The following is a 5,664-nucleotide window of genomic DNA, read 5'->3' on the forward strand; positions in this document are numbered from 1 at the left end:
TGTTCACTCAGTGTGTGTTCATTCTGTGTTTACTCTGTGTGTGTCACTCTGTGTGTTCACTCAGTGTGTGTCACTTTGTGTGTGTTCACTGTGTGTGTTCACTGTTTGTGTTCACTTTGTGTGTGTCGCTCTGTGTGTGCCACTCTGTGTGTGTCGCTCTGTGTTCACTCTGTGTGTGTTCACTCTGTGTGTGTCCAGTCTGTGTTCACTCTGTGTGTTCACTCTGTGTTTGTCACTCTATGTGTGTGTCACTCTCTGTTTTAACTCTGTGTGTGTCACCCTGTGTGTTCACTCTCTGTGTTCACTCTGTGTGTTCACTCTGTGTGTGTTCACTCAGTGTGTGTTCACTCTGTGTGTTCACTCAGTGTGTGTTAACTCTGTGTGTGTGAACACACACACTCTCTTTGTTCACTCTGTGTGTGTGTTCACTGTGTGTGTTCACTCTCTGATTTCACTCTCTGTGTTCACTCTGTGTGTTCACTCTGTGTGTTCACTTTGTGTGTGTTCACTGTGTGTGTTCACTGTTTGTGTTCACTCTGTGTGTGTCGCTCTGTGTGTTCAATCTGTGTGTTCACTCTGTTTACTCTGTGTGTGTCACTCTCTGTGTGCCACTCTGTGTGTGTCGCTCTGTGTTCACTCTGTGTGTGTTCACTCTGTGTGTTCACTCTGTGGGTGTCACTCTGTGTGTTCACTCTGTGTGGTTCACACTCTGTGTTCACTCTGTGTCTGTGAACACACACACTCTCTTTGTTCACTGTGTGTGTGTGTTCACTGTGTGTGTTCACTCTCTGTTTTCACTCTGTGTGTTCACTTTGTGTGTGTCACTCTATCTGTGTTCACTCAGTGTGTGTCACTCTGTGTGTGTCACTCTCTGTGTTCACTCTGTGTGTGTTCACTCTCTGTGTTCACTTTGTGTGTGTTCACTGTGTGTGTTCACTGTTTGTGTTCACTCTGTGTGTGTCGCTCTGTGTGTGCCACTCTGTGTGTGTCGCTCTGTGTTCACTCTGTGTGTGTTCACTCTGTGTGTGTTCACTCTGTGTGTGTCCAGTCTGTGTGTTCACTCTGTGTGTTCACTCTGTGTTTGTCACTCTATGTGTGTGTCACTCTCTGTTTTAACTCTGTGTGTGTTCACTCTGTGTGTGTCACTCTCTGTGTTCACTCTGTGTGTTCACTCTGTGTGTTCACTTTGTGTGTTCACTCTGTGTGTGTCACCCTGTGTGTTCACTCTCTGTGTTCACTCTGTGTGTTCACTCTGTGTGTGTTCACTCAGTGTGTGTTCACTCTGTGTGTCACTCTGTGTGTTCACTCAGTGTGTGTTAACTCTGTGTGTGTGAACACACACACTCTCTTTGTTCACTCTGTGTGTGTGTTCACTCTCTGATTTCACTCTGTGTTCACTCTGTGTGTTCACTCTGTGTGTTCACTTTGTGTGTGTTCACTGTGTGTGTTCACTGTTTGTGTTCACTCTGTGTGTGTCGCTCTGTGTGTTCAATCTGTGTGTTCACTCTGTTTACTCTGTGTGTGTCACTCTCTGTGTGCCACTCTGTGTGTGTCGCTCTGTGTTCACTCTGTGTGTGTTCACTCTGTGTGTGTCCACTCTGTGTGTTCACTCTGTGTTTGTCACTCTGTGTGTGTGACACTCTCTGTTTTAACTCTGTGTGTGTTTACTCTGTGTGTTCACTCTGTGTGTGTCACTCTGTGTGTTCACTCTCTGTTTTCATTCGCTGTGTTCATTCTGTGCGTTCACTCAGTGTGTGTCACTCTGTGTGTTCACTCTGTGTGTGTTCACTCTGTTTACTCTGTGTGTGTCACTCTGTGTGTGTCACTCTGTGCGTTCACTCTGTGTGTTCACTCTGTGTTTGTTCACTCTGTGTGTGTCACTCTGTGTACACTCTGTGTGTGGTCACTCTCTGTGTTCACTCTGTGTGTGTTCACTCTCTGTGTTCACTCTCTGTGTTCACTCTGTGTGTTCACTCTGTGTGTTCACTCTGTGTGTGTCACTCTATGTGTGTTCACTCAGTGTGTGTCACTCTGTGTGTGTCACTCTCTGTGTTCACTCTGTGTGTGTTCACTCTCTGTGTTCACTCTGTGTGTGTCCACTCTCTGTGTTCACTTTGTGTGTGTTCACTGTGTGTGTTCACTGTTTGTGTTCACTCTGTGCGTTCACTCTGTGTGTTCACTCTGTGTTTGTTCACTCTGTGTGTGTCACTCTGTGTACACTCTGTGTGTGGTCACTCTCTGTGTTCACTCTGTGTGTTCACTCTCTGTGTTCACTCTCTGTGTTCACTCTGTGTGTTCACTCTGTGTGTGTCACTCTATGTGTGTTCACTCAGTGTGTGTCACTCTGTGTGTGTCACTCTCTGTGTTCACTCTGTGTGTGTTCACTCTCTGTGTTCACTTTGTGTGTATTCACTGTGTGTGTTCACTGTTTGTGTTCACTTTGTGTGTGTCGCTCTGTGTGTGCCACTCTGTGTGTGCCACTCTGTGTGTGTCGCTCTGTGTTCACTCTGTGTGTGTTCACTCTGTGTGTGTTCACTCTGTGTGTGTCCAGTCTGTGTGTTCACTCTGTGTGTTCACTCTGTGTTTGTCACTCTATGTGTGTGTCACTCTCTGTTTTAACTCTGTGTGTGTTCACTCTGTGTGTGTCACTCTCTGTGTTCACTCTGTGTGTTCACTTTGTGTGTTCACTCTGTGTGTGTCACCCTGTGTGTTCACTCTCTGTGTTCACTCTGTGTGTTCACTCTGTGTGTGTTCACTCAGTGTGTGTTCACTCTGTGTGTCACTCTGTGTGTTCACTCAGTGTGTGTTAACTCTGTGTGTGAACACACACACTCTCTTTGTTCACTCTGTGTGTGTGTTCACTGTGTGTGTTCACTCTCTGATTTCACTCTCTGTGTTCACTCTGTGTGTTCACTCTGTGTGTTCACTTTGTGTGTGTTCACTGTTTGTGTTCACTCTGTGTGTGTCGCTCTGTGTGTTCAATCTGTGTGTTCACTTTGTGTGTTCACTCTGTGTGTGTCACCCTGTGTGTTCACTCTCTGTGTTCACTCTGTGTGTTCACTCTGTGTGTGTTCACTCAGTGTGTGTTCACTCTGTGTGTTCACTCTGTGTGTGTCACCCTGTGTGTTCACTCTCTGTGTTCACTCTGTGTGTTCACTCTGTGTGTGTTCACTCAGTGTGTGTTCACTCTGTGTGTCACTCTGTGTGTTCACTCAGTGTGTGTTCACTCTGTGTGTGAACACACACACTCTCTTTGTTCACTCTGTGTGTGTGTTCACTGTGTGTGTTCACTCTCTGATTTCACTCTCTGTGTTCACTCTGTGTGTTCACTCTGTGTGTTCACTTTGTGTGTGTTCACTGTTTGTGTTCACTCTGTGTGTGTCGCTCTGTGTGTTCAATCTGTGTGTTCACTCTGTTTACTCTGTGTGTGTCACTCTCTGTGTGCCACTCTGTGTGTGTCGCTCTGTGTTCACTCTGTGTGTGTCCACTCTGTGTGTTCACTCTGTGTGTTCACTCTGTGTGTTCACTCTGTGTTTGTCACTCTGTGTGTGTGACACTCTCTGTTTTAACTCTGTGTGTGTTTACTCTGTGTGTTCACTCTGTGTGTGTCACTCTGTGTGTTCACTCTCTGTTTTCATTCTCTGTGTTCATTCTGTGCGTTCACTCAGTGTGTGTCACTCTGTGTGTTCACTCTGTGTGTGTTCACTCTGTGTGTTCACTCTGTGTGTGTCACTCTGTGTGTTCACTCTGTGTGTGTTCACTCTGTGCGTTCACTCTGTGTGTTCACTCTGTGCTTGTTCACTCTGTGTGTGTCACTCTGTGTACACTCTGTGTGTGGTCACTCTCTGTGTTCACTCTGTGTGTGTTCACTCTCTGTGTTCACTCTGTGTGTTCACTCTGTGTTCACTCTGTGTTTGTCACTCCGTGTGTGTGTCACTCTCTGTTTTAACTCTCTGTGTGTTCACTCTGTGTTCATTCTGTGTTTGTCACTCTGTGTGTGTTCACTCAGTGTGTATTCACTCTGTGTGTCACTCTGTGTGTTCACTCTATGTGTTCACTCTCTGTGTTCACTCTGTGTGTTCACTTTGTGTGTTCACTCTGTGTGTGTCACCCTGTGTGTTAACTCTGTGTGTGTTCACTCTGTGTCTGTGTGTGTTCACTCTGTGTGTGTCACTCTGTGTGTTCACCCTGTGTGTGTTCACCTTGTGTGTGTTTACTCTGTGTGTGTTCACCCTGTGTGTGTCACTCTGTGTGTTTACTCTGTGTGTGTCACTCTGTGCATTCACTCTCTGTTTTCACTGTCTGTGTTCACTCTGTGTGTGTTCACTCTGTGTGTTCACTCTGTGTGTTCACTCTGTGTGTGTCACTCTGTGTGTTCACTTTCTTGTGTGTTCACTCTGTGCGTTCACTCTGCGTGTTCACTCAGTGTGTGTCACTCTCTTTGTTCACTCTGTGTGTTCACTCAATGTGTGGTCACTCTGTGTGTTTACTGTGTGTGTTCACTCTGTGTGTCACTGTGTGTTCACTCTCTGTTTTCAATCTCTGTGTTGACTCTGTGTGTTCACTCTGTGTTTGTCACTCTGTGTGTCACTCTGTGTGTTCACTCTTTGTGTGTTCACTCTGCATTCACTCTGCATGTTCAGTCAGTGTGTGTCACTCTCTTTGTTCACTCTGTGTGTGTGTTCACTCTGTGTGTTCACTCTGTGTTTACTCTTTTTGTTCAGTCGGTGTTTGTCACTCTGTGTGTGTCAGTCTCTGTTTTAACTCTGTGTGTGTTCACTCTGTGTGTTCACTCTGTGTGTTCACCCTGTGTGTGTTCACTCAGTGTGTGTCACTCTGTGTGTTCACTCTGTGTTTGTCACTCTGTGTGTTCACTCAGTGGGTGTCACTCTGTGTGTTCACTCTCTGTGTTCACTCTGTGTGTTTACTCTGTGTGTTCACTCAGTGTGTGTTCACTCTGTGTGTTCACTGTGTGTGTGTTCACTCTTTGTGTGTTCACTCTGTGTGTGTTTGTGTGTGTGTGTGTGTTCACTCTGTGTGTTCACTCTGTGTTCACTCTGTGTTCCCTTTGTGTGTGTTCACTGTGTGTGTTCACTCTCTATGTTCACTCTGTGTGTTCACTCTGTGTTTGTTCACTTTGTGTGTTCACTCTCTGTGTTCACTCTGTGTGTGTTCACTCTTTGTGTGTTCACTCTGTGTGTGTTTGTGTGTGTGTGTGTGTGTGTTCACTCTGTGTTCCCTTTGTGTGTGTTCACTGTGTGTGTTCACTCTCTATGTTCACTCTGTGTGTTCACTCTGTGTTTGTTCACTTTGTGTGTTCACTCTCTGTGTTCACTCTGTGTGTGTTCACTCTGTGTGTGTTCACTTTGTGTGTTCACTCTGTGTGTTCACTCTGTGTGTGTTCATTCTGTGTGTGTTCACTCTCTGTGTTCACTCTGTGTTCACTCTGTGTGTGTTTACTCTGTGTGTCACTCTCTGTGTGTGTTCACTCTGTGTGTGTGTTACTCTGTGTGTATCTGTGTGTGTATCTGTGTGTGTATGTGTGTGTGTGTGTGTGTGTATGTGTATGTGTGTGTATCTCTGTGTGTCTCTGTGTGTGTATCTCTGTGTGTATCTCTGTGTTACTCTGTGTGTATCTCTGTGTGTTATTCTGTGTGTGTGTAT

This window comes from Labrus bergylta, unplaced genomic scaffold (assembly GCF_963930695.1).
Source record: "Labrus bergylta unplaced genomic scaffold, fLabBer1.1 SCAFFOLD_173, whole genome shotgun sequence".
NCBI classification, from domain to species: Eukaryota; Metazoa; Chordata; class Actinopteri; order Labriformes; family Labridae; genus Labrus; species Labrus bergylta.